At 45.1% G+C, this 23,522-nt stretch overlaps 42 non-coding genes across 42 annotated transcripts; all 42 read left to right on the top strand.

Annotated features, from left to right (window-relative positions):
- Nucleotides 1–214: 214 nt before the first annotated feature.
- On the top strand, nt 215–355 carry LOC141061386 (U4 spliceosomal RNA). Its single transcript, XR_012223252.1, has one exon. It is a non-coding gene; the product is annotated as a U4 spliceosomal RNA (small nuclear RNA).
- Nucleotides 356–1,139: 784 nt separating this feature from the next.
- On the top strand, nt 1,140–1,280 carry LOC141063077 (U4 spliceosomal RNA). The gene has a single exon (XR_012224762.1). It is a non-coding gene; the product is annotated as a U4 spliceosomal RNA (small nuclear RNA).
- A 285-nt stretch (nt 1,281–1,565) lies between these two features.
- Nucleotides 1,566–1,706, top strand: LOC141063068 (U4 spliceosomal RNA). Its single transcript, XR_012224754.1, has one exon. It is a non-coding gene; the product is annotated as a U4 spliceosomal RNA (small nuclear RNA).
- Nucleotides 1,707–4,104: 2,398 nt separating this feature from the next.
- On the top strand, nt 4,105–4,245 carry LOC141061612 (U4 spliceosomal RNA). The gene has a single exon (XR_012223457.1). It is a non-coding gene; the product is annotated as a U4 spliceosomal RNA (small nuclear RNA).
- Nucleotides 4,246–4,526: 281 nt separating this feature from the next.
- On the top strand, nt 4,527–4,667 carry LOC141061926 (U4 spliceosomal RNA). Its single transcript, XR_012223741.1, has one exon. It is a non-coding gene; the product is annotated as a U4 spliceosomal RNA (small nuclear RNA).
- Nucleotides 4,668–4,950: 283 nt separating this feature from the next.
- On the top strand, nt 4,951–5,091 carry LOC141060927 (U4 spliceosomal RNA). The gene has a single exon (XR_012222836.1). It is a non-coding gene; the product is annotated as a U4 spliceosomal RNA (small nuclear RNA).
- A 283-nt stretch (nt 5,092–5,374) lies between these two features.
- Nucleotides 5,375–5,516, top strand: LOC141061686 (U4 spliceosomal RNA). Its single transcript, XR_012223524.1, has one exon. It is a non-coding gene; the product is annotated as a U4 spliceosomal RNA (small nuclear RNA).
- A 283-nt stretch (nt 5,517–5,799) lies between these two features.
- Nucleotides 5,800–5,940, top strand: LOC141062874 (U4 spliceosomal RNA). Its single transcript, XR_012224578.1, has one exon. It is a non-coding gene; the product is annotated as a U4 spliceosomal RNA (small nuclear RNA).
- A 285-nt stretch (nt 5,941–6,225) lies between these two features.
- On the top strand, nt 6,226–6,366 carry LOC141061374 (U4 spliceosomal RNA). The gene has a single exon (XR_012223241.1). It is a non-coding gene; the product is annotated as a U4 spliceosomal RNA (small nuclear RNA).
- Nucleotides 6,367–6,647: 281 nt separating this feature from the next.
- On the top strand, nt 6,648–6,788 carry LOC141061925 (U4 spliceosomal RNA). The gene has a single exon (XR_012223740.1). It is a non-coding gene; the product is annotated as a U4 spliceosomal RNA (small nuclear RNA).
- A 284-nt stretch (nt 6,789–7,072) lies between these two features.
- On the top strand, nt 7,073–7,213 carry LOC141061123 (U4 spliceosomal RNA). The gene has a single exon (XR_012223015.1). It is a non-coding gene; the product is annotated as a U4 spliceosomal RNA (small nuclear RNA).
- Nucleotides 7,214–7,496: 283 nt separating this feature from the next.
- Nucleotides 7,497–7,637, top strand: LOC141061214 (U4 spliceosomal RNA). Its single transcript, XR_012223096.1, has one exon. It is a non-coding gene; the product is annotated as a U4 spliceosomal RNA (small nuclear RNA).
- Nucleotides 7,638–7,922: 285 nt separating this feature from the next.
- On the top strand, nt 7,923–8,062 carry LOC141061363 (U4 spliceosomal RNA). The gene has a single exon (XR_012223231.1). It is a non-coding gene; the product is annotated as a U4 spliceosomal RNA (small nuclear RNA).
- Nucleotides 8,063–8,345: 283 nt separating this feature from the next.
- On the top strand, nt 8,346–8,486 carry LOC141061924 (U4 spliceosomal RNA). The gene has a single exon (XR_012223739.1). It is a non-coding gene; the product is annotated as a U4 spliceosomal RNA (small nuclear RNA).
- A 3,001-nt stretch (nt 8,487–11,487) lies between these two features.
- On the top strand, nt 11,488–11,628 carry LOC141061717 (U4 spliceosomal RNA). The gene has a single exon (XR_012223552.1). It is a non-coding gene; the product is annotated as a U4 spliceosomal RNA (small nuclear RNA).
- A 283-nt stretch (nt 11,629–11,911) lies between these two features.
- On the top strand, nt 11,912–12,052 carry LOC141062902 (U4 spliceosomal RNA). The gene has a single exon (XR_012224604.1). It is a non-coding gene; the product is annotated as a U4 spliceosomal RNA (small nuclear RNA).
- Nucleotides 12,053–12,335: 283 nt separating this feature from the next.
- On the top strand, nt 12,336–12,476 carry LOC141060977 (U4 spliceosomal RNA). Its single transcript, XR_012222882.1, has one exon. It is a non-coding gene; the product is annotated as a U4 spliceosomal RNA (small nuclear RNA).
- Nucleotides 12,477–12,761: 285 nt separating this feature from the next.
- On the top strand, nt 12,762–12,902 carry LOC141063075 (U4 spliceosomal RNA). The gene has a single exon (XR_012224760.1). It is a non-coding gene; the product is annotated as a U4 spliceosomal RNA (small nuclear RNA).
- A 283-nt stretch (nt 12,903–13,185) lies between these two features.
- LOC141061088 (U4 spliceosomal RNA) lies at nt 13,186–13,326 on the top strand. The gene has a single exon (XR_012222983.1). It is a non-coding gene; the product is annotated as a U4 spliceosomal RNA (small nuclear RNA).
- A 284-nt stretch (nt 13,327–13,610) lies between these two features.
- Nucleotides 13,611–13,751, top strand: LOC141061486 (U4 spliceosomal RNA). The gene has a single exon (XR_012223343.1). It is a non-coding gene; the product is annotated as a U4 spliceosomal RNA (small nuclear RNA).
- Nucleotides 13,752–14,034: 283 nt separating this feature from the next.
- Nucleotides 14,035–14,175, top strand: LOC141061222 (U4 spliceosomal RNA). Its single transcript, XR_012223104.1, has one exon. It is a non-coding gene; the product is annotated as a U4 spliceosomal RNA (small nuclear RNA).
- A 281-nt stretch (nt 14,176–14,456) lies between these two features.
- LOC141061923 (U4 spliceosomal RNA) lies at nt 14,457–14,597 on the top strand. Its single transcript, XR_012223738.1, has one exon. It is a non-coding gene; the product is annotated as a U4 spliceosomal RNA (small nuclear RNA).
- A 283-nt stretch (nt 14,598–14,880) lies between these two features.
- On the top strand, nt 14,881–15,021 carry LOC141061306 (U4 spliceosomal RNA). The gene has a single exon (XR_012223179.1). It is a non-coding gene; the product is annotated as a U4 spliceosomal RNA (small nuclear RNA).
- Nucleotides 15,022–15,306: 285 nt separating this feature from the next.
- Nucleotides 15,307–15,447, top strand: LOC141062938 (U4 spliceosomal RNA). The gene has a single exon (XR_012224636.1). It is a non-coding gene; the product is annotated as a U4 spliceosomal RNA (small nuclear RNA).
- Nucleotides 15,448–15,730: 283 nt separating this feature from the next.
- Nucleotides 15,731–15,871, top strand: LOC141062870 (U4 spliceosomal RNA). The gene has a single exon (XR_012224575.1). It is a non-coding gene; the product is annotated as a U4 spliceosomal RNA (small nuclear RNA).
- A 281-nt stretch (nt 15,872–16,152) lies between these two features.
- Nucleotides 16,153–16,293, top strand: LOC141061922 (U4 spliceosomal RNA). Its single transcript, XR_012223737.1, has one exon. It is a non-coding gene; the product is annotated as a U4 spliceosomal RNA (small nuclear RNA).
- Nucleotides 16,294–16,576: 283 nt separating this feature from the next.
- Nucleotides 16,577–16,717, top strand: LOC141062918 (U4 spliceosomal RNA). The gene has a single exon (XR_012224618.1). It is a non-coding gene; the product is annotated as a U4 spliceosomal RNA (small nuclear RNA).
- Nucleotides 16,718–17,000: 283 nt separating this feature from the next.
- On the top strand, nt 17,001–17,141 carry LOC141062901 (U4 spliceosomal RNA). The gene has a single exon (XR_012224603.1). It is a non-coding gene; the product is annotated as a U4 spliceosomal RNA (small nuclear RNA).
- Nucleotides 17,142–17,424: 283 nt separating this feature from the next.
- Nucleotides 17,425–17,565, top strand: LOC141063054 (U4 spliceosomal RNA). The gene has a single exon (XR_012224741.1). It is a non-coding gene; the product is annotated as a U4 spliceosomal RNA (small nuclear RNA).
- A 285-nt stretch (nt 17,566–17,850) lies between these two features.
- LOC141060919 (U4 spliceosomal RNA) lies at nt 17,851–17,989 on the top strand. The gene has a single exon (XR_012222829.1). It is a non-coding gene; the product is annotated as a U4 spliceosomal RNA (small nuclear RNA).
- A 283-nt stretch (nt 17,990–18,272) lies between these two features.
- LOC141062978 (U4 spliceosomal RNA) lies at nt 18,273–18,413 on the top strand. The gene has a single exon (XR_012224673.1). It is a non-coding gene; the product is annotated as a U4 spliceosomal RNA (small nuclear RNA).
- Nucleotides 18,414–18,698: 285 nt separating this feature from the next.
- LOC141061300 (U4 spliceosomal RNA) lies at nt 18,699–18,839 on the top strand. Its single transcript, XR_012223174.1, has one exon. It is a non-coding gene; the product is annotated as a U4 spliceosomal RNA (small nuclear RNA).
- A 283-nt stretch (nt 18,840–19,122) lies between these two features.
- LOC141063089 (U4 spliceosomal RNA) lies at nt 19,123–19,263 on the top strand. Its single transcript, XR_012224773.1, has one exon. It is a non-coding gene; the product is annotated as a U4 spliceosomal RNA (small nuclear RNA).
- Nucleotides 19,264–19,548: 285 nt separating this feature from the next.
- Nucleotides 19,549–19,689, top strand: LOC141061498 (U4 spliceosomal RNA). The gene has a single exon (XR_012223354.1). It is a non-coding gene; the product is annotated as a U4 spliceosomal RNA (small nuclear RNA).
- A 283-nt stretch (nt 19,690–19,972) lies between these two features.
- On the top strand, nt 19,973–20,113 carry LOC141062977 (U4 spliceosomal RNA). Its single transcript, XR_012224672.1, has one exon. It is a non-coding gene; the product is annotated as a U4 spliceosomal RNA (small nuclear RNA).
- A 285-nt stretch (nt 20,114–20,398) lies between these two features.
- LOC141061299 (U4 spliceosomal RNA) lies at nt 20,399–20,539 on the top strand. The gene has a single exon (XR_012223173.1). It is a non-coding gene; the product is annotated as a U4 spliceosomal RNA (small nuclear RNA).
- A 283-nt stretch (nt 20,540–20,822) lies between these two features.
- LOC141060872 (U4 spliceosomal RNA) lies at nt 20,823–20,963 on the top strand. Its single transcript, XR_012222786.1, has one exon. It is a non-coding gene; the product is annotated as a U4 spliceosomal RNA (small nuclear RNA).
- Nucleotides 20,964–21,248: 285 nt separating this feature from the next.
- LOC141061497 (U4 spliceosomal RNA) lies at nt 21,249–21,389 on the top strand. Its single transcript, XR_012223353.1, has one exon. It is a non-coding gene; the product is annotated as a U4 spliceosomal RNA (small nuclear RNA).
- Nucleotides 21,390–21,672: 283 nt separating this feature from the next.
- On the top strand, nt 21,673–21,813 carry LOC141061494 (U4 spliceosomal RNA). The gene has a single exon (XR_012223350.1). It is a non-coding gene; the product is annotated as a U4 spliceosomal RNA (small nuclear RNA).
- A 285-nt stretch (nt 21,814–22,098) lies between these two features.
- LOC141062118 (U4 spliceosomal RNA) lies at nt 22,099–22,238 on the top strand. Its single transcript, XR_012223916.1, has one exon. It is a non-coding gene; the product is annotated as a U4 spliceosomal RNA (small nuclear RNA).
- A 677-nt stretch (nt 22,239–22,915) lies between these two features.
- LOC141061769 (U4 spliceosomal RNA) lies at nt 22,916–23,056 on the top strand. Its single transcript, XR_012223599.1, has one exon. It is a non-coding gene; the product is annotated as a U4 spliceosomal RNA (small nuclear RNA).
- A 281-nt stretch (nt 23,057–23,337) lies between these two features.
- On the top strand, nt 23,338–23,477 carry LOC141062613 (U4 spliceosomal RNA). The gene has a single exon (XR_012224364.1). It is a non-coding gene; the product is annotated as a U4 spliceosomal RNA (small nuclear RNA).
- The last annotated feature ends 45 nt before the right edge of the window (nt 23,478–23,522 follow it).

Here is a 23,522-nt window from a genome sequence, read left to right as displayed (position 1 = left end):
GCAATGGATTGATGTTTGTTTCTTGGAGCAGAAGGTGAGAGTGAGGCAATCTGCCTGTAATTGCCAAAAATATCATCTTAACTGAGCCCTTAGAATGTGGAAGCTCACGATGCCTGGAAGCAGTGTGGAAGGGCTATTGAGAATTTGTAACTCACCGTAGCTTAAACAAGCTCTGATTTGGAAGCGGGAAGGCATTGGTCACAACAGTTCTTTCAACTTTGTGCAGTGACAATATCGTAGCCCATGAGGTTTAACCGAGGCGTGTTTATTGCTAATTGAAAACTTTTCCCAATACCCCGCCATGATGACTTGAAATACAGTCAGCTTTGGCAATTTTTGTTGGTCTCTCAGGAGACTTAATCTATGGTATGTAAATGACAGTCTTAGGCCGGTTTCACACTAGCGCTTTTTCAGCGCGCGCACGGCCGGGGGTAGCTCCGCCCCCGAGCCGGCTCTCTGCCCGGCGTGCCCGCCCCTTCCTTGTAGCGCCGCCTCCTAGCGGACAGCGGCGCCTGCGATCGGCGCACCCTATCTTTAGCATAGGGTGCGCCGATCGTGCGCAGGCCGTGCGCTAGTTGCGCTTTGACCTGCGCTGCGCACTTTTGACGGTGCGCCGTGCGCGCCAAAATCCAAAAAGTTTGATTTTGGCGCGCACGGCGCACCGTCAAAAGTGCGCAGCGCAGGTCAAAGCGCAACTAGCGCACGGCCTGCGCACGATCGGCGCACCCTATGCTAAAGATAGGGTGCGCCGATCGCAGGCGCCGCTGTCCGCTAGGAGGCGGCGCTACAAGGAAGGGGCGGGCACGCCGGGCAGAGAGCCGGCTCGGGGGCGGAGCTAACCCCGGCCGTGCGCGCGCTGAAAAAGCGCTAGTGTGAAACCGGCCTTAGGTCCTCCCAGTGTGGAAGCAAAGCCTTGCTTCTCACAGCAATGGATTGATGTTTGTTTCTTGGAGCAGTAGGCGAGAGTGAGGCAATCTGCCTGTAATTGCCAAAAATTACATCTTTCCTGAGCCCTCAGAATGTGGAAGCCCAGGATGCCTGGAAGCAGTGTGGGAGGGCTAGTGAGAATTTGTAACTCACCATAGCTTAAACAAGCTCTGCTTTGGACGCAGGAAGGCATTGGTTACAACAGTTCTTTCAACTTTGCGCAGTGGCAATATCGTAGCCTATGAGGTTTAACCGAGGCGTGATTATTGCTAATTGAAAACTTTTCCCACTACCCCGCCATGATGACTTGAAATACAGTCAGCTTTGGCAATTTTTGTTGGTCTCTCAGGAGACTTAATCCATTGTATGCAAATAACAGAGTCTTAGCTCCTCCCAGCGTGGAAGAAAAGCCTTGCTTCTCACAGCAATGGATTAATGTTTGTTTCTTGGAGCAGAAGGAGAGAGTGAGGTAATCTGCCTGTAATTGCCAAAAATTTCATCTTATCTGAGCCCTTAGAATGTGGAAGCTCAGAATGCCTGGAAGCAGTGTGGGAGGGCTAGTGAGAATTTGTAACTCACCATAGCTTAAACAAGCTCTGCTTTGGAAGCAGGAAGGCATTGGTCACAACAGTTCTTTAAACTTTGCGCAGTGGCAATATCGTAGCCTATGAGGTTTAACTGAGGCGTGATTATTGCTAATTGAAAACTTTTCCTAATACCCCGCCATGATGACTTGAAATACAGTCAGCTTTGGCAATTTTTGTTGGTCTCTCAGGAGACTTAATCTATGGTATGTAAATGACAGTCTTAGGTCCTCCCTGTGTGGAAGAAAAGCCTTGCTTCTCACAGCTATGGATTGATGTTTGTTTCTTGGAGCAGAAGGCGAGAGTGAGGCAATCTGCCTGTAATTGCCAAAAATTACATCTTTCCTGAGCCCTCAGAATTATTATTATTATTATTATTTATTGTTATAGCGCCATTTATTCCATGGCGCTTTACATGTGAGGGGGGTATACATAAAAACAAGTACAATAATCTTAAACAATACAAGTCATAACTGGTACAGGAGGAGAGAGGACCCTGCCCGCGAGGGCTCACAATCTTCAAGGGATGGGTGATAATACAGTAGGCGAGGGTAGAGCTGGTCGTGCAGCGGTTTGGTCGATCGGTGGTTACTGCAGGTTATAGGCTTGTCGGAAGAGGTGGGTCTTCAGGCTCTTTTTGAAGGTTTCGATGGTAGGTGAGAGTCTGATATGTTGTGGTAGAGAGTTCCAGAGTAGGGGTGATGCGCGAGAGAAATCTTGTATGCGATTGTGGGAAGAGGAGATAAGAGGGGAGTAGAGAAGGAGATCTTGTGAGGATCGGAGGTTGCGTGCAGGAAAGTACCGGGAGACGAGGTCACAGATGTATGGAGGAGACAAGTTGTGGATGGCTTTGTATGTCATGGTTAGGGTTTTGTAATGGAGTCTCTGGGCAATTGGGAGCCAGTGAAGGGATTGACAGAGGGGAGAAGCTGGGGAATAGCGGGGGGACAGGTGGATTAGTCGGGCAGCAGAGTTTAGAATAGATTGGAGGGGTGCGAGAGTGTTTGAGGGGAGGCCGCAGAGCATGAGGTTGCAGTAGTCAAGGCGAGAGATGATGAGGGCATGGACTAGGGTTTTTGCAGATTCTTGGGTGAGGAATGAACGGATGCGTGAAATATTTTTGAGTTGAAGTCGGCAGGAAGTGGAAAGGGTTTGGATATGTGGTTTGAAGGAGAGATCAGCATCAAGGATTACTCCGAGGCAGCGAGCTTGTGGGACTGGGGAGAGTGGGCAGTCATTTACTGTAATTGATAGGTTCGTAGGGGGGGTCACGTGAGATGGGGGAAAGATGATGAATTCTGTTTTGTCCATGTTGAGTTTCAGATATCTAGTGGAGAAGAAGGATGAAATAGTGGACAGACATTGAGGGATTCTGGTTAGTAGGGAGGTGATATCTGGTCCAGAGATGTAGATCTGTGTGTCATCAGCATAAAGATGATACTGAAAGCCATGAGATTCTATGAGCTGTCTCAGGCCAAAGGTGTAAATAGAGAACAGCAGGGGCCCTAGGACTGAACCTTGTGGGACTCCGACAGATAGGGGGCGAGGTGAGGAGGTGGTGTGTGAGTGGGAGACGCTGAATGTCCGGTCTGTTAGGTATGATGAGATCCAGGAGAGGGCCAAGTCTGTGATGCCGAGGGATGAGAGGGTCTGTAATAATAGGGAATGGTCCACTGTGTCAAAGGCAGCCGACAGGTCCAGGAGGAGGAGGAAAGAGTAGTGTCGCTTGCTCTTGGCAGTTAAGAGGTCATTGGTGACCTTAGTAAGGGCAGTTTCAGTGGAGTGGTGTGACCGGAAGCCAGATTGTAAGCGGTCGAAGAGGGAGCAAGAAGAGAGATGGGAGGACAGTTCAAGGTAGACGTGTTGTTCCAGTAGCTTGGAGGCGTATGGGAGAAGTGATATAGGGCGATAGCTAGATACAGAGGATGGGTCAAGAGAGGGCTTTTTGAGGATAGGTGTGATGGAGGCATGTTTAAAGCTTGAGGGGAAAACACCAGTTGTTAGTGATAGGTTGAAGAGATGGGTTAGGGTTGGGATGAAGACTGTGGTGAGGTTTGGGATGAAGTGGGATGGGATCGGGTCGAGTGCACAGGTGGTGAGATGTGATCTTGAGAGTAGAGTGGAGAGTCGATCTTCTGTAATGGTGGAGAAGTTGGTTTTGAAGGTGGAGGGCTGGGAAGTCGGGAGGAAGGGCTCTGGGGGTTGTTGACCAAAACTGTCCCTGATGTTATCAATTTTCTGCTTGAAAAATGAGGCAAAGTCTTCAGCTGAGATGAGTGGGGAGGGAGGAGGTGCTGGGGGGCGGAGGAGAGAATTGAAGGTGTTGAATAACTGTTTAGGGTTGTGAGACAGGGAGGATATGAGAGATGAGGAGTAGGTTTGTTTAGCTGTGGCGAGTGTGGTCTTGAAAGTAGTGAGGGACTGTTTGAATGCGATGAAATGCTCGTTGGAGTGGGATCTTTTCCCACTCAGAATGTGGAAGCCCAGGATGCCTGGAAGCAGTGTGGGAGGGCTAGTGAGAATTTGTAACTCACCGTAGCTTAAACAAGCTCTGCTTTGGAAGCAGGAAGGCATTGGTCACAACATTTCTTTCAACTTTGCGCAGTGGCAATATCTTAGCCCATGAGGTTTAATCGAGGTGTGATTATTGCTAATTGAAAACTTTTCCCAATACCCCGCCATGATGACTTGAAATACAGTCAGCTTTGGCAATTTTTGTTGGTCTCTCAGGAGACTTAATCTATGGTATGCAAATGACAGTCTTAGGTCCTCCCAGTGTGGAAGAAAAGCCTTGCTTCTCACAGCAATGGATTCATGTTTGTTTCTTGGAGCAGAAGGAGAGAGTGAGGCAATCTGCCTGTAATGGCCAAAAATTTCATCTTAACTGAGCCCTTAGAATGTGTAAGCCAAGGATGCCTGGAAGCAGCGTGGAGGGCTAGTGGTGATTTGTAACTCACCATGGCTTAAAATGTTCTGCCCTGGAAGCGGGAAGCCCTTGGTCACTTCTGTTCTTTCATCTTTGCGCTGTGGCAATATTGTTGCCCATGAGGTTTATCCAAGGCGTGATTATTGCTAATTGAAAACTTTTCCCAATACCCCGCCATAATGACTTGGAATACAGTCAGCTTTGGCAATTTTTGTTGGTCTCTCAGGAGACTTAATTCATGGAATGCAAATGACAGTCTTAGGTCCTCCCAGTGTGGAAGAAAAGCCTTGCTTCTCACAGCAATGGATTGATGTTTGTTTCTTGGAGCAGAAGGAGAGAGTGAGGCAATCTGCCTGTAATGGCCAAAAATTTCTTCTTAACTGAGCCCTTAGAATGTGGAAGCTCAGGATGCCTGGAAGCAGTGTGGAAGGGCTATTGAGAATTTGTAACTCACCGTAGCTTAAACAAGCTCTGATTTGGAAGCGGGAAGGCATTGGTCACAACAGTTCTTTCAACTTTGTGCATTGACAATATCATAGCCCATGAGGTTTAACCGAGGCGTGATTATTGCTAATTGAAAACTTTTCCCAATACCCCGCCATGATGACTTGAAATACAGTCAGCTTTGGCAATTTTTGTTGGTCTCTCAGGAGACTTAATCTATGGTATGCAAATGACAGTCTTAGGTCCTCCCAGTGTGGAAGAAAAGCCTTGCTTCTCACAGCAATGGATTGATGTTTGTTTCTTGGAGCAGAAGGCGAGAGTGAGGCAATCTGCCTGTAATTGCCAAAAATTACATCTTTCCTGAGCCCTCAGAATGTGGAAGCCCAGGATGCCTGGAAGCAGTGTGGGAGGGCTAGTGAGAATTTGTAACTCACCATAGCTTAAACAAGCTCTGCTTTGAAAGCAGGAAGGCATTGGTCACAACAGTTCTTTCAACTTTGCGCAGTGGCAATATCGTAGCCCATGAGGTTTAACCGTAGGCGTGATTATTGCTAATTGAAAACTTTTCCCAATCCCCCGCCATGATGACTTGAAATACAGTCAGCTTTGGCAATTTTTGTTGATCTCTCAGGAGACTTAAACTATGGTATGCAAATGGCAGTCTTAGGTCCTCCCAGTGTGGAAGCAAAGCCTTGCTTCTCACAGCAATAGATTGATGTTTGTTTCTTGGAGCAGTAGGTGAGAGTGAGGCAATCTGCCTGTAATTGCCAAAAATTACATCTTTCCTGAGCCCTCAGAATGTGGAAGCTCAGAATGCCTGGAAGCAGTGTGGGAGGGCTAGTGAGAATTTGTAACTCACCATAGCTTAAACAAGCTCTGCTTTGGACGCAGGAAGGCATTGGTCACAACAGTTCTTTCAACTTTGCGCAGTGGCAATATCGTAGCCTATGAGGTTTAACCGAGGCGTGATTATTGCTAATTGAAAACTTTTCCCAATACCTCGCCATGATGACTTGAAATACAGTCATCTTTGGCAATTTTTGTTGGTCTCTCAGGAGACTTAATCCATTATATGCAAATAACAGAGTCTTAGCTCCTCCCAGCGTGGAAGAAAAGCCTTGATTCTCACAGCAATGGATTGATGTTTGTTGCCTGGAGCAGAAGGAGAGAGTGAGGCAATCTGCCTGTAATTGCCAAAAATTTCATCTTAACTGAGCCGTTAGAATGTGGAAGCTCAGAATGCCTGGAAGCAGTGTGGGAGGGCTAGTGAGAATTTGTAACTCACCATAGCTTAAACAAGCTCTGCTTTGGAAGCAGGAAGGCATTGGTCACAACAGTTCTTTCAACTTTGCGCAGTGGCAATATCGTAGCATATGAGGTTTAACCGAGGCGTGATTATTGCTAATTGAAAACTTTTCCCAATACTCCGCCATGATGACTTGAAATACAGTCAGCTTTGGCAATTTTTGTTGGTCTCTCAGGAGACTTAATCTATGGTATGTAAATGACAGTCTTAGGTTCTCCCAGTGTGGAAGAAAAGCCTTGCTTCTCACAGCAATGGATTGATGTTTGTTTCTTGGAGCAGAAGGCGAGAGTGAGGCAATCTGCCTGTAATTGCCAAAAATTACATCTTAACTGAACCCTTAGAATGTGTAAGCCAAGGATGCCTGGAAGCAGCGTGGAGGGCTAGTGGTGATTTGTATCTCACCATGGCTTAAAATGTTCTGCCCTGGAAGCGGGAAGCCCTTGGTCACTTCTGTTCTTTCATCTTTGCGCTGTGGCAATATTGTTGCCCATGAGGTTTATCCAAGGCGTGATTATTGCTAATTGAAAACTTTTCCCAATACCCCGCCATAATGACTTGGAATACAGTCAGCTTTGGCAATTTTTGTTGGTCTCTCAGGAGACTTAATTCATGGAATGCAAATGTCAGTCTTAGCTTCTCCCAGTGTGGAAGAAAAGCCTTGCTTCTCACAGCAATGGATTGATGTTTGTTTCTTGGAGCAGAAGGCGAGAGTGAGGCAATCTGCCTGTAATTGCCAAAAATTACATCTTTCCTGAGCCCTCAGAATGTGGAAGCTCAGGATGCCTGGAAGCAGTGTGGGAGGGCTAGTGAGAATTTGTAACTCACCGTAGCTTAAACAAGCTCTGCTTTGGAAGCAGGAAGGCATTGGTCACAAACAGTTCTTTCAACTTTGCGCAGTGGCAAGATCATAGTCCATGAGGTTTAACCGAGGCGTGATTATTGCTAATTGAAAACTTTTCCCAATACCCCGCCATGATGACTTGAAATACAGTCAGCTTTGGCAATTTTTGTTGGTCTCTCAGGAGACTTAATCTATGGTATGCAAATGACAGTCTTAGGTCTTCCCAGTGTGGAAGAAAAGCCTTGCTTCTCACAGCAATGGATTGATGTTTGTTTCTTGGAGCAGTAGGCGAGAGTGAGGCAATCTGCCTGTAATTGCCAAAAATTACATCTTTCCTGAGCCCTCAGAATGTGGAAGCCCAGGATGCCTGGAAGCAGTGTGGGAGGGCTAGTGAGAATTTGTAACTCACCGTAGCTTAAACAAGCTCTGCTTTGAAAGCAGGAAGGCATTGGTCACAACAGTTCTTTCAACTTTGCGAAGTGGCAATATCGTAGCCCATGAGGTTTAACTGAGGCGTGATTATTGCTAATTGAAAACTTTTCCCAATACCCCGCCATGATGACTTGAAATACAGTCAGCTTTGGCAATTTTTGTTGGTCTCTCAGGAGACTTAATCTATGGTATGCAAATAACAGAGTCTTAGCTCCTCCCAGCGTGGAAGAATAGCCTTGCTTCTCACAGCAATGGATTGATGTTTGTTGCCTGGAGCAGAAGGAGAGAGTGAGGCAATCTGCCTGTAATTGCCAAAAATTTCATCTTAACTGAGCCGTTAGAATGTGGAAGCTCAGAATGCCTGGAAGCAGTGTGGGAGGGCTAGTGAGAATTTGTAACTCACCATAGCTTAAACAAGCTCTGCTTTGGACGCAGGAAGGCATTGGTCACAACAGTTCTTTCAACTTTGCGCAGTGGCAATATCGTAGCCTATGAGGTTTAACCGAGGCGTGATTATTGCTAATTGAAAACTTTTCCCAATACCCCGCCATGATGACTTGAAATACAGTCAGCTTTGGCAATTTTTTTGGTCTCTCAGGAGACTTAATCCATTGTATGCAAATAACAGAGTCTTAGCTCCTCCCAGCGTGGAAGAAAAGCCTTGCTTCTCACAGCAATGGATTGATGTTTGTTTCTTGGAGCAGAAGGAGAGAGTGAGGCAATCTGCCTGTAATGGCCAAAAATTTCATCTTAACTGAGCCCTTAGAATGTGTAAGCCAAGGATGCCTGGAAGCAGCGTGGAGGGCTAGTGGTGATTTGTAACTCACCATGGCTTAAAATGTTCTGCCCTGGAAGCGGGAAGCCCTTGGTCACTTCTGTTCTTTCATCTTTGCGCTGTGGCAATATTGTTGCCCATGAGGTTTATCCAAGGCGTGATTATTGCTAATTGAAAACTTTTCCCAATACCCCGCCATAATGACTTGGAATACAGTCAGCTTTGGCAATTTTTGTTGGTCTCTCAGGAGACTTAATTCATGGAATGCAAATGACAGTCTTAGCTTCTCCCAGTGTGGAAGAAAAGCCTTGCTTCTCACAGCAATGGATTGATGTTTGTTTCTTGGAGCAGAAGGCGAGAGTGAAGCAATCTGCCTGTAATTGCCAAAAATTACATCTTTCCTGAGCCCTCAGAATGTGGAAGCCCAGGATGCCTGGAAGCAGTGTGGGAGGGCTAGTGAGAATTTGTAACTCACCGTAGCTTAAACAAGCTCTGCTTTGGAAGCAGGAAGGCATTGGTCACAACTAGTGTTGAGCATTCCGATACCGCAAGTATCGGGTATCGGCCGATACTTGCTGTATCGGAATTCCGATACCGACTTCCGATATTTTTTCAATATCGGAATTCGGCATCGGAATCGGAAGTTCAGTTGATTGACGGCCTGACGTCATCATGATGCGCGGTGTGGGCGCATCATGATGCGCCGTCATTTCGGGCCTTCCGGGGGTCTCTGCCGGCCTGCCGGGGGGCTGTGCCGGCCTGCCGGGGGGCTGTGTGGACTGCCCGGGGTCTGTACCGGACTGCCGGGGGGCTGTGCCGGCCTGCCGGTGGTCTGTGCACCCTGTGGGGGTCTGTACCGGCGTGCCGGGGGGCTGTGCTGATGTCCGGGGGTCTGTGCAAGCATCGTCCGATGGGACTACAAGTCCCATCGGGCGATGCCTGCTACCATGACAGTGATTGACACATTAGCCAATGATGGGACAGTAGTAGTCCCATCATCCGGCTAATGTGTTAAATGTTAAAAAAAAAAAAAAAAAAATACTACATACATACTACATGCATGCTACATACATACTACATGCTACATACATACTACATATATACTACATACATACTACATACATGCTACATACATACTGCATGCTACATACATACTACATACATACTACATACATACTACATGCATGCTACATACATACTACATGCATGCTACATACATACTACATGCATGCTACATACATACCACATACATACTACATGCTACATACATACTACATATATACTACATACATACTACATACATGCTACATACATACTGCATGCTACATACATACTACATACATACTACATGCATGCTACATACATACTACATATATACTACATACATACTACATACATACCACATACATACTACATGCTACATACATACCACATATATACTACATACATACAATACATTCATACAATACATACATAGACATACAGTACATATAACATAGAGTAACATACTTACCAATACTTGTCACATTGTTCCCCGAAGCCATTGTCTATTCCGGGATAAATATTAACATAACAAACCACAAAAATACTCACCCACGATCCGAAGCAGTCCACGAATTTACCACACAGCAATGGCATAAAGTGAGACTAGGGACTTTTTTTTTTTAAGTGGCGGAGGAATACAGTGCGGAAGGATACCTACCTTCCGTCATTGGATTCCTGCAGCCCGTAGAGAACGGCAGCATCATCTGATGCTGCAGTTCTCTACCCAAGATCGTCGTGGGACACACTCGTGGACTGCTTCGGATCGTGGGTGAGTATTTTTGTGGTTTGTTATGTTAATATTTATCCCGGAAAAGACAATGGCTTCGGGGAACAATGTGACAAGTATTGGTAAGTATGTTACTCTATGTTATATGTACTGTATGTCTATGTATGTATTGTATGAATGTATTGTATGTATGTAGTATATATGTGGTATGCATGTAGTATGTATGTAGTATGTATGTAGCATGCATGTAGTATGTATGTAGCATGCATGTAGTATGTATGTAGTATGTATGTAGTATGTATGTAGTATGTATGTAGTATATATGTAGTATGTAGTATGAATGTAGTATATATGTAGTATGTATGTAGCATGTAGTATGTAGCATGCATGTAGTATATATGTAGTATGTATGTAGCATGTAGTATGTATGTAGCATGCATGTAGTATATATGTAGTATGTATGTAGCATGTAGTATGTATGTAGCATGCATGTAGTATATATGTAGTATGTAGCATGTAGTATGTATGTAGCATGCATGTAGTATGTAGCATGTAGTATGTATGTAGCATGCATGTAGTATATATGTAGTATGTATGTAGTATGTATGTAGCATGCATGTAGTATATATGTAGTATGTAGCATGTAGTATGTATGTAGCATGCATGTAGTATATATGTAGTATGTAGCATGTAGTATGTATGTAGCATGCATGTAGTATGTATGTAGTATGTATGTAGCATGCATGTAGTATATATGTAGTATGTAGCATGTAGTATGTATGTAGCATGCATGTAGTATGTAGCATGTAGTATGTATGTAGCATGCATGTAGTATATATGTAGTATGTATGTAGTATGTAGTATGAATGTAGCATGTATGTAGTATGCATGTTGTATGTATGTAGCATGTAATTTTTTTTTTTTTTTTTTTTTTTACATTTAACACATTAGCCGGATGATGGGACTACTACTGTCCCATCATTGGCTAATGTGTCAATCACTGTCATGGTAGCAGGCATCGCCCGATGGGACTTGTAGTCCCATCGGACGATGCCTGCACAGACCCCCGGAGCCTGCACAGACCACCGGCAGGCCGGCACAGCCCCCCGGAGCCTGCACAGCCCCCCGGCAGGCCGGCACAGCCCCCCGGCAGGCCTGCACAGCCCCCCGGCAGGCCGGCACAGCCCCCCGGAGCCTGCACAGACCACCTGCAGGCCGGCACAGACCACCGGAGCCTGCACAGACCCCCTGGCAGGCCGGCACAGCCCCCCGAAAGGCCCGTACAGACCCCAGAGAGGCTGTACAAGGGCAGGAAAGGGTTTTTCTTATTCCGATACCGGAAGTCCCATAGACTTGAATGGGACTTCCGGTATCGGAATCGGCGATACCGATACTTTTTTTAAAGATCGGCCGATACCATCCGATACGATACTTTGAAGTATCGGACGGTATCGCTCAACTCTAGTCACAACATTTCTTTCAACTTTGCGAAGTGGCAATATCTTAGCCCATGAAGTTTAACCGAGGCGTGATTATTGCTAATTGAAAACTTTTCCCAATACCCCGCCATGATGACTTGAATTACAGTCAGCTTTGGCAATTTTTGTTGGTCTCTCAGGAGACTTAATCTATGGTATGCAAATGACAGTCTTAGGTCCTCCCAGTGTGGAAGAAAAGCCTTGCTTCTCACAGCAATGGATTGATGTTTGTTTCTTGGAGCAGAAGGAGAGAGTGAGGCAATCTGCCTGTAATGGCCAAAAATTTCATCTTAACTGAGCCCTTAGAATGTGGAAGCTCAGGATGCCTGGAAGCAGTGTGGAAGGGCTATTGAGAATTTGTAACTCACCGTAGCTTAAACAAGCTCTGATTTGGAAGCGGGAAGGCATTGGTCACAACAGTTCTTTCAACTTTGTGCAGTGACAATATCATAGCCCATGAGGTTTAACCGAGGCGTGATTATTGCTAATTGAAAACTTTTCCCAATACCCCGCCATGATGACTTGAAATACAGTCAGCTTTGGCAATTTTTGTTGGTCTCTCAGGAGACTTAATCTATGGTATGCAAATGACAGTCTTAGGTCCTCCCAGTGTGGAAGAAAAGCCTTGCTTCTCACAGCAATGGATTGATGTTTGTTTCTTGGAGCAGAAGGCGAGAGTGAGGCAATCTGCCTGTAATTGCCAAAAATTACATCTTTCCTGAGCCCTCAGAATGTGGAAGCCCAGGATGCCTGGAAGCAGTGTGGGAGGGCTAGTGAGAATTTGTAACTCACCGTAGCTTAAACAAGCTCTGCTTTGAAAGCAGGAAGGCATTGGTCACAACAGTTCTTTCAACTTTGCGCTGTGGCAATATCGTAGCTCATGAGGTTTAACCGAGGCGTGATTATTGCTAATTGAAAACTTTTCCCAATACCCCGCCATGATGACTTGAAATACAGTCAGCTTTGGCAATTTTTGTTGGTCTCTCAGGAGACTTAATCTATGGTATGCAAATAACAGAGTCTTAGCTCCTCCCAGCGTGGAAGAATAGCCTTGCTTCTCACAGCAATGGATTGATGTTTGTTGCCTGGAGCAGAAGGAGAGAGTGAGGCAATCTGCCTGTAATTGCCAAAAATTTCATCTTAACTGAGCCCTTAGAATGTGGAAGCTCAGAATGCCTGGAAGCAGTGTGGGAGGGCTAGTGAGAATTTGTAACTCACCATAGCTTAAACAAGCTCTGCTTTGGAAGCAGGAAGGCATTGGTCACAACAGTTCTTTCAAATTTGCGCAGTGGCAATATCGTAGCCTATGAGGTTTAACCGAGGCGTGATTATTGCTAATTGAAAACTTTTCCCAATACCCCGCCATGATGACTTGAAATACAGTCAGCTTTGGCAATTTTTGTTGGTCTCTCAGGAGACTTAATCTATGATATATAAATGACATTCTTAGGTCCTCCCAGTGTGGAAGAAAAGCCTTGCTTCTCACAGCAATGGATTGATGTTTGTTTCTTGGAGCAGAAGGCGAGAGTGAGGCAATCTGCCTGTAATTGCCAAAAATTACATCTTTCCTGAGCCCTCAGAATGTGGAAGCCCTGGATGCCTGGAAGCAGTGTGGGAGGGCGAGTGAGAATTTGTAACTCACCGTAGCTTAAACAAGCTCTGCTTTGGAAGCAGGAAGGCATTGGTCACAACAGTTTTTTCAACTTTGCGCAGTGGCAATATCGTAGCCCATGAGGTTTAACCGAGGTGGGATTATTGCTAGTTGAAAACTTTTCCCAATACCCCGCCATGATGACTTGAAATACAGTCAGCTTTGGCAATTTTTGTTGGTCTCTCAGGAGACTTAATCCATTGTATGCAAATAACAGAGTCTTACCTCCTCCCAGCGTGAAGAAAAGCCTAGATTCTCACAGCAATGGATTGATGTTTGTTGCCTGAAGCAGAAGGAAAGAGTGAGGCAATCTGCCTTTAATGGCCAAAAATTTCATCTTAACTGAGCCCTTAGAATGTGGAAGCTCAGGATGCCTGGAAGCAGTGTGGAAGGTCTATTGAGAATTTGTAACTCACCGTAGCTTAAAGAAGCTCTGATTTGGAAGCGGGAAGGCATTGGTCACAACAGTTCTTTCAACTTTGTGCATTGACAATATCGTAGCCCATGAGGTTTAACCGAGGCGTGATTATTGCTAATTGAAAACTTTTCCCAATACCCCGCCATGATGACTTGAAATACAGTCAGCTTTGGCAATCTTTGTTGGTCTCTCAGGAGACTTAATCTATGGTATGCAAATGACAGTCTTAGGTCCTCCCAGTGTGGAAGAAAAGCCTTGCTTCTCACAGCAATGGATTGATGTTTGTTTCTTGGAGCAGAAGGAGAGAGTGAGGCAATCTGCCTGTAATGGCCAAAAATTTCATCTTAACTGAGCCCTTAGAATGTGGAAGCTCAGGATGCCTGGAAGCAGTGTGGAAGGGCTATTGAGAATTTGTAACTCACCGTAGCTTAAACAAGCTCTGATTTGGAAGCGGGAAGGCATTGGTCACAACAGTTCTTTCAACTTTGCGCAGTGACAATATCGTAGCCCATGAGGTTTAACCGAGGTGTGATTATTGCTAATTGAAAACTTTTCCCAATACCCCGCCATGATGACTTGAAATACAGTCAGCTTTGGCAATTTTTGTTGGTCTCTCAGGAGACTTAATCTATGGTATGTAAATGACAGTCTTAGGTTCTCCCAGTGTGGAAGAAAAGCCTTGCTTCTCACAGCAATGGATTGATGTTTGTTTCTTGGAGCAGAAGGCGAGAGTGAGGCAATCTGCCTGTAACTGCCAAAAATTACATCTTAACTGAACCCTTAGAATGTGTAAGCCAAAGATGCCTGGAAGCAGCGTGGAGGGCTAGTGGTGATTTGTAACTCACCATGGCTTAAAATGTTCTGCCCTGGAAGCGGGAAGCCCTTGGTCACTTCTGTTCTTTCATCTTTGCGCTGTGGCAATATTGTTGCCCATGAGGTTTATCCAAGGCGTGATTATTGCTAATTGAAAACTTTTCCCAATACCCCGCCATAATGACTTGGAATACAGTCAGCTTTGGCAATTTTTGTTGGTCTCTCAGGAGACTTAATTCATGGAATGCAAATGACAGTCTTAGCTTCTCCCAGTGTGGAAGAAAAGCCTTGCTTCTCACAGCAATGGATTGATGTTTGTTGCCTGGAGCAGAAGGAGAGAGTGAGGCAATCTGCCTGTAATTGCCAAAAATTTCATCTTAACTGATCCCTTAGAATGTGGAAGCTCAGAATGCCTGGAAGCAGTGTGGGAGGGCTAGTGAGAATTTGTAACTCACCATAGCTTAAACAAGCTCTGCTTTGGATGCAGGAAGGCATTGGTCACAACAGTTCTTTCAACTTTGCGCAGTGGCAATATCGTAGCCTATGAGGTTTAACCGAGGCGTGATTATTGCTAATTGAAAACTTTTCCCAATACCCCGCCATGATGACTTGAAATACAGTCAGCTTTGGCAATTTTTGTTGGTCTCTCAGGAGACTTAATCCATTGTATGCAAATAACAGAGTCTTAGCTCCTCCCAGCGTGGAAGAAAAGCCTTGCTTCTCACAGCAATGGATTGATGTTTGTTTCTTGGAGCAGAAGGAGAGAGTGAGGCAATCTGCCTGTAATTGCCAAAAATTTCATCTTAACTGAGCCCTTAGAATGTGGAAGCTCAGAATGCCTGGAAGCAGTGTGGGAGGGCTAGTGAGAATTTGTAACTCACCATAGCTTAAACAAGCTCTGCTTTGGAAGCAGGAAGGCATTGGTCACAACAGTTCTTTAAACTTTGCGCAGTGGCAATATCGTAGCCTATGAGGTTTAACTGAGGCGTGATTATTGCTAATTGAAAACTTTTCCCAATACCCCGCCATGATGACTTGAAATACAGTCAGCTTTGGCAATTTTTGTTGGTCTCTCAGGAGACTTAATCTATGCTATGTAAATGACAGTCTTAGGTCCTCCCTGTGTGGAAGAAAAGCCTTGCTTCTCACAGCTATGGATTGATGTTTGTTTCTTGGAGCAGAAGGCGAGAGTGAGGCAATCTGCCTGTATTTGCCAAAAATTACATCTTTCCTGAGCCCTCAGAATGTGGAAGCCCAGGATGCCTGGAAGCAGTGTGGGAGGGCTAGTGAGAATTTGTAACTCACCGTAGCTTAAACAAGCTCTGCTTTGGAAGCAGGAAGGCAATGGTCACAACATTTCTTTCAACTTTGCGCAGTGGCAATATCTTAGCCCATGAGGTTTAACCGAGGCGTGATTATTGCTAATTGAAAACTTTTCCCAATACCCCGCCATGATGACTTGAAATACAGTCAGCTTTGGCAATTTTTGTTGGTCTCTCAGGAGACTTAATCTATGGTATGCAAATGACAGTCTTAGGTCCTCCCAGTGTGGAAGAAAAGCCTTGCTTCTTACAGCAATGGATTCATGTTTGTTTCTTGGAGCAGAAGGAGAGAGTGAGGCAATCTGCCTGTAATGGCCAAAAATTTCATCTTAACTGAGCCCTTAGAATGTGTAAGCCAAGGATGCCTGGAAGCAGCGTGGAGGGCTAGTGGTGATTTGTAACTCACCATGGCTTAAAATGTTCTGCCCTGGAAGCGGGAAGCCCTTGGTCACTTCTGTTCTTTCATCTTTGCGCTGTGGCAATATTGTTGCCCATGAGGTTTATCCAAGGCGTGATTATTGCTAATTGAAAACTTTTCCCAATACCCCGCCATAATGACTTGGAATACAGTCAGCTTTGGCAATTTTTGTTGGTCTCTCAGGAGACTTAATTCATGGAATGCAAATGACAGTCTTAGCTTCTCCCAGTGTGGAAGAAAAGCCTTGCTTCTCACAGCAATGGATTGATGTTTGTTTATTGGAGCAGAAGGCGAGAGTGAGGCAATCTGCCTGTAATTGCCAAAAATTACATCTTTCCTGAGCCCTCAGAATGTGGAAGCCCAGGATGCCTGGAAGCAGTGTGGGAGGGCTAGTGAGAATTTGTAACTCACCGTAGCTTAAACAAGCTCTGCTTTGGAAGCAGGAAGGCATTGGTCACAACATTTCTTTCAACTTTGCGCAGTGGCAATATCTTAGCCCATGAGGTTTAACCGAGGCGTGATTATTGCTAATTGAAAACTTTTCCCAATACCCCGCCATGATGACTTGAATTACAGTCAGCTTTGGCAATTTTTGTTGGTCTCTCAGGAGACTTAATCTATGGTATGCAAATGACAGTCTTAGGTCCTCCAAGTGTGGAAGAAAAGCCTTGCTTCTCACAGCAATGGATTGATGTTTGTTTCTTGGAGCAGAAGGAGAGAGTGAGGCAATCTGCCTGTAATGGCCAAAAATTTCATCTTAACTGAGCCCTTAGAATGTGGAAGCTCAGGATGCCTGGAAGCAGTGTGGAAGGGCTATTGAGAATTTGTAACTCACCGTAGCTTAAACAAGCTCTGATTTGGAAGCGGGAAGGCATTGGTCACAACAGTTCTTTCAACTTTGTGCAGTGACAATATCATAGCCCATGAGGTTTAACCGAGGCGTGATTATTGCTAATTGAAAACTTTTCCCAATACCCCGCCATGATGACTTGAAATACAGTCAGCTTTGGCAATTTTTGTTGGTCTCTCAGGAGACTTAATCTATGGTATGCAAATGACAGTCTTAGGTCCTCCCAGTGTGGAAGAAAAGCCTTGCTTCTCACAGCAATGGATTGATGTTTGTTTCTTGGAGCAGAAGGCGAGAGTGAGGCAATCTGCCTGTAATTGCCAAAAATTACATCTTTCCTGAGCCCTCAGAATGTGGAAGCCCAGGATGCCTGGAAGCAGTGTGGGAGGGCTAGTGAGAATTTGTAACTCACCGTAGCTTAAACAAGCTCTGCTTTGAAAGCAGGAAGGCATTGGTCACAACAGTTCTTTCAACTTTGCGCAGTGGCAATATCGTAGCCCATGAGGTTTAACCGAGGCGTGATTATTGCTAATTGAAAACTTTTCCCAATACCCTGCCATGATGACTTGAAATACAGTCAGCTTTGGCAATTTTTGTTGGTCTCTCAGGAGACTTAATCTATGGTATACAAATAACAGAGTCTTAGCTCCTCCCAGCGTGGAAGAATAGCCTTGCTTCTCACAGCAATGGATTGATGTTTGTTGCCTGGAGCAGAAGGAGAGAGTGAGGCAATCTGCCTGTAATTGCCAAAAATTTCATCTTAACTGAGCCCTTAGAATGTGGAAGCTCAGAATGCCTGGAAGCAGTGTGGGAGGGCTAGTGAGAATTTGTAACTCACCATAGCTTAAACAAGCTCTGCTTTGGAAGCAGGAAGGCATTGGTCACAACAGTTCTTTCAACTTTGCGCAGTGGCAATATCGTAGCCTATGAGGTTTAACCGAGGCGTGATTATTGCTAATTGAAAACTTTTCCCAATACCCCGCCATGATGACTTGAAATAGTCAGCTTTGGCAATTTTTGTTGGTCTCTCAGGAGACTTAATCTATGATATGTAAATGACAGTCTTAGGTCCTCCCAGTGTGGAAGAAAAGCCTTGCTTCTCACAGCAATGGATTGATGTTTGTTTCTTGGAGCAGAAGGCGAGAGTGAGGCAATCTGCCTGTAATTGCCAAAAATTACATCTTTCCTGAGCCCTCAGAATGTGGAAGCCCTGGATGCCTGGAAGCAGTGTGGGAGGGCTAGTGAGAATTTGTAACTCACCGTAGCTTAAACAAGCTCTGCTTTGGAAGCAGGAAGGCATTGGTCACAACAGTTTTTTCAACTTTGCGCAGTGGCAATATCGTAGCCCATGAGGTTTAACCGAGGCGGGATTATTGCTAGTTGAAAACTTTTCCCAATACCCCGCCATGATGACTTGAAATACAGTCAGCTTTGGCAATTTTTGTTGGTCTCTCAGGAGACTTAATCCATTGTATGCAAATAACAGAGTCATACCTCCTCCCAGCGTGGAAGAAAAGCCTAGATTCTCACAGCAATGGATTGATGTTTGTTTCCTGAAGCAGAAGGAAAGAGTGAGGCAATCTGCCTGTAATGGCCAAAAATTTCATCTTAACTGAGCCCTTAGAATGTGGAAGCTCAGGATGCCTGGAAGCAGTGTGGAAGGTCTATTGAGAATTTGTAACTCACCGTAGCTTAAACAAGCTCTGATTTGGAAGCGGGAAGGCATTGGTCACAACAGTTCTTTCAACTTTGCGCAGTGACAATATCGTAGCCCATGAGGTTTAACCGAGGCGTGATTATTGCTAATTGAAAACTTTTCCCAATACCCCGCCATGATGACTTGAAATACAGTCAGCTTTGGCAATCTTTGTTGGTCTCTCAGGAGACTTAATCTATGGTATGCAAATGACAGTCTTAGGTCCTCCCAGTGTGGAAGAAAAGCCTTGCTTCTCACAGCAATGGATTGATGTTTGTTTCTTGGAGCAGAAGGAGAGAGTGAGGCAATCTGCCTGTAATGGCCAAAAATTTCATCTTAACTGAGCCCTTAGAATGTGGAAGCTCAGGATGCCTGGAAGCAGTGTGGAAGGGCTATTGAGAATTTGTAACTCACCGTAGCTTAAACAAGCTCTGATTTGGAAGCGGGAAGGCATTGGTCACAACAGTTCTTTCAACTTTGTGCAGTGACAATATCGTAGCCCATGAGGTTTAACCGAGGCATGATTATTGCTAATTGAAAACTTTTCCCAATACCCCGCCATGATGACTTGAAATACAGTCAGCTTTGGCAATTTTTGTTGGTCTCTCAGGAGACTTAATCTATGATATGCAAATAACAGAGTCTTAGCTCCTCCCAGCGTGGAAGAATAGCCTTGCTTCTCGCAGCAATGGATTGATGTTTGTTGCCTGGAGCAGAAGGAGAGAGTGAGGCAATCTGCCTGTAATTGCCAAAAATTTCATCTTAACTGAGCCCTTAGAATGTGGAAGCTCAGAATGCCTGGAAGCAGTGTGGGAGGGCTAGTGAGAATTTGTAACTCACCATAGCTTTAATAAGCTCTGCTTTGGAAGCAGGAAGGCATTGGTCACAACAGTTCTTTCAACTTTGCGCAGTGGCAATATCGTAGCCTATGAGGTTTAACCGAGGCGTGATTATTGCTAATTGAAAACTTGTCCCAATACCCTGCCATGATGACTTGAAATTCAGTCAGCTTTGGCAATTTTTGTTGGTCTCTCAGAAGACTTAATCTATGGTATGTAAATGACAGTCTTAGGTCCTCCCAGTGTGGAAGAAAAGCCTTGCTTCTCACAGCAATGGATTGATGTTTGTTTCTTGGAGCAGTAGGCGAGAGTGAGGCAATCTGCCTGTAATTGCCAAAAATTACATCTTTCCTGAGCCCTCAGAATGTTGAAGCCCAGGATGCCTGGAAGCAGTGTGGGAGGGCTAGTGAGAATTTGTAACTCACCGTAGCTTAAACAAGCTCTGCTTTGGAAGCAGGAAGGCATTGGTCACAACAGTTTTTTCAACTTTGCGCAGTGGCAATATCGTAGCCCATGAGGTTTAACCGAGGCGGGATTATTGCTAGTTGAAAACTTTTCCCAATACCCCGCCATGATGACTTGAAATACAGTCAGCTTTGGCAATTTTTGTTGGTCTCTCAGGAGACTTAATCCATTGTATGCAAATAACAGAGTCATACCTCCTCCCAGCGTGGAAGAGAAGCCTAGATTCTCACAGCAATGGATTGATGTTTGTTTCCTGAAGCAGAAGGAAAGAGTGAGGCAATCTGCCTGTAATGGCCAAAAATTTCATCTTAACTGAGCCCTTAGAATGTGGAAGCTCAGGATGCCTGGAAGCAGTGTGGAAGGTCTATTGAGAATTTGTAACTCACCGTAGCTTAAACAAGCTCTGATTTGGAAGCGGGAAGGCATTGGTCACAACAGTTCTTTCAACTTTGCGCAGTGACAATATCGTAGCCCATGAGGTTTAACCGAGGCGTGATTATTGCTAATTGAAAACTTTTCCCAATACCCCGCCATGATGACTTGAAATACAGTCAGCTTTGGCAATCTTTGTTGGTCTCTCAGGAGACTTAATCTATGGTATGCAAATGACAGTCTTAGGTCCTCCCAGTGTGGAAGAAAAGCCTTGCTTCTCACAGCAATGGATTGATGTTTGTTTCTTGGAGCAGAAGGAGAGAGTGAGGCAATCTGCCTGTAATGGCCAAAAATTTCATCTTAACTGAGCCCTTAGAATGTGGAAGCTCAGGATGCCTGGAAGCAGTGTGGAAGGGCTATTGAGAATTTGTAACTCACCGTAGCTTAAACAAGCTCTGATTTGGAAGCGGGAAGGCATTGGTCACAACAGTTCTTTCAACTTTGTGCAGTGACAATATCGTAGCCCATGAGGTTTAACCGAGGCGTGATTATTGCTAATTGAAAACTTTTCCCAATACCCCGCCATGATGACTTGAAATACAGTCAGCTTTGGCAATTTTTGTTGGTCTCTCAGGAGACTTAATCTATGATATGCAAATAACAGAGTCTTAGCTCCTCCCAGCGTGGAAGAATAGCCTTGCTTCTCGCAGCAATGGATTGATGTTTGTTGCCTGGAGCAGAAGGAGAGAGTGAGGCAATCTGCCTGTAATTGCCAAAAATTTCATCTTAACTGAGCCCTTAGAATGTGGAAGCTCAGAATGCCTGGAAGCAGTGTGGGAGGGCTAGTGAGAATTTGTAACTCACCATAGCTTTAATAAGCTCTGCTTTGGAAGCAGGAAGGCATTGGTCACAACAGTTCTTTCAACTTTGCGCAGTGGCAATATCGTAGCCTATGAGGTTTAACCGAGGCGTGATTATTGCTAATTGAAAACTTGTCCCAATACCCTGCCATGATGACTTGAAATTCAGTCAGCTTTGGCAATTTTTGTTGGTCTCTCAGAAGACTTAATCTATGGTATGTAAATGACAGTCTTAGGTCCTCCCAGTGTGGAAGAAAAGCCTTGCTTCTCACAGCAATGGATTGATGTTTGTTTCTTGGAGCAGTAGGCGAGAGTGAGGCAATCTGCCTGTAATTGCCAAAAATTACATCTTTCCTGAGCCCTCAGAATGTTGAAGCCCAGGATGCCTGGAAGCAGTGTGGGAGGGCTAGTGAGAATTTGTAACTCACCGTAGCTTAAACAAGCTCTGCTTTGAAAGCAGGAAGGCATTGGTCACAACAGTTCTTTCAACTTTGCGCAGTGGCAATATCGTATCCCATGAGGTTTAACCGAGGCGTGATTATTGCTAATTGAAAACTTTTCCTAATACCCCGCCATGATGACTTGAAATACAGTCAGCTTTGGCAATTTTTATTGGTCTCTCAGGAGACTTAATCTATGGTATGCAAATAACAGAGTCTTAGCTCCTCCCAGCGTGGAAGAATAGCCTTGCTTCTCACAGCAATGGATTGATGTTTGTTGCCTGAAGCAGAAGGAGAGAGTGAGGCAATCTGCCTGTAAGTGCCAAAAATTTCATCTTAACTGAGCCCTTAGAATGTGGAAGCTCAGAATGCCTGGAAGCAGTGTGGGAGGGCTAGTGAGAATTTGTAACTCACCATAGCTTAAACAAGCTCTGCTTTGGAAGCGGGAAGGCATTGGTCACAACAGTTCTTTCAACTTTGCGCAGTGGCAATATCGTAGCCTATGAGGTTTAACCGAGGCGTGATTATTGTTAATTGAAAATCTTCCCAATACCCCGTCATGATGACTTGAAATACAGTCAGCTTTGGCAATTTTTGTTGGTCTCTCAGGAGACTTAATCTATGGTATGTAAATGACAGTCTAAAGGCCCTTTTACTTTTAGCGATGCACCAGCGATCCGACCCGGTCAGGATCGCTGGTGCATCGCTAAATGATCGCTAGTGAGCTTTCATACAGAAAGATCTCACAGCGATGCAGCAGCGACGCAGCAGACGATACTTACCTTTCACACACAGCGATCCTGGCGTCCTCCCGCCCGCCTCCACGCATCGCTGGACGTCACAGCAGGAAGCCCAGCAGGAAGCGCCCGACGAGAAATGGAGCCAGACATTCTCGCGCGATCAGCGATGAGCAGCGGGGGAGCCGGTCGGAGGTAAGTATCACACATAGCGATATCGCTAGCAATATCGCTATAACGTCACAAAACCAGTGACGTTTTAGCGATATTGCTAGCGATATTGCTTAGTGTAAAACCCCTTTAGGTCCTCCCAGTGTGGAAGAAAAGCCTTGCTTCTCACAGCAATGGATTGATGTTTGTTTCTTGGAGCAGAAGGCGAGAGTGAGGCAATCTGCCTGTAATTGCCAAAAATTACATCTTAACTGAACCCTTAGAATGTGTAAGCCAAGGATGCCTGGAAGCAGCGTGGAGGGCTAGTGGTGATTTGCAACTCACCATGGCTTAAAATGTTCTGCCCTGGAAGCGGGAAGCCCTTGGTCACTTCTGTTCTTTCATCTTTGCGCTGTGGCAATATTGTTGCCCATGAGGTTTATCCAAGGCGTGATTATTGCTTATTGAAAACTTTTCCCAATACCCCGCCATGATGACTTGAAATACAGTCAGCTTTGGCAATTTTTGTTGGTCTCTCAGGAGACTTAATCCATGGTATGCAAATGACAGTCTTAGCTCCTGCCAGCATGGAAGAAAAGCCTTGCTTCTCACAGCAGTGGATTGATGTTTGTTTCCTGGAGCAGAAGGAGAGAGTGAGGCAATCTGCCTGTAATTGCCAAAAATTGTTTTTCCTGATCCCTTAGCATGTGGAAGCCCAGCATGTCTGGAAGCAGCGTGGGAGGGCTAGTGGTGATTTGGAACTCACCATAGCTTAAACAAGTTCTGCCTTGGAAGCGGGAAGCCGTTGATCACTTCTGTTCCTTCATCTTTGCGATGTGGCAATATCGTAGCCCATTAGGTTTAACCGAGGCATATCATTGCTAATTGAAAACTTTTCCCTATACCCCGCCATGATGACGTGAAATACAGTCAGCTTTGGCAATTTTTGTTGGTCTCTCAGGAGACTTAATTCATGGAATGCAAATGACAGTCTTAGCTTCTCCCAGTGT

Source organism: Dendrobates tinctorius, unplaced genomic scaffold (genome assembly GCF_039654945.1).
Source record: "Dendrobates tinctorius isolate UK_male_01 unplaced genomic scaffold, ASM3965494v1 ptg000245l, whole genome shotgun sequence".
NCBI classification, from domain to species: domain Eukaryota; kingdom Metazoa; phylum Chordata; class Amphibia; order Anura; family Dendrobatidae; genus Dendrobates; species Dendrobates tinctorius.
The sequence above is the reverse complement of the archived record's forward strand: the minus strand, read 5'-3'. Positions and strand labels throughout refer to the sequence as shown.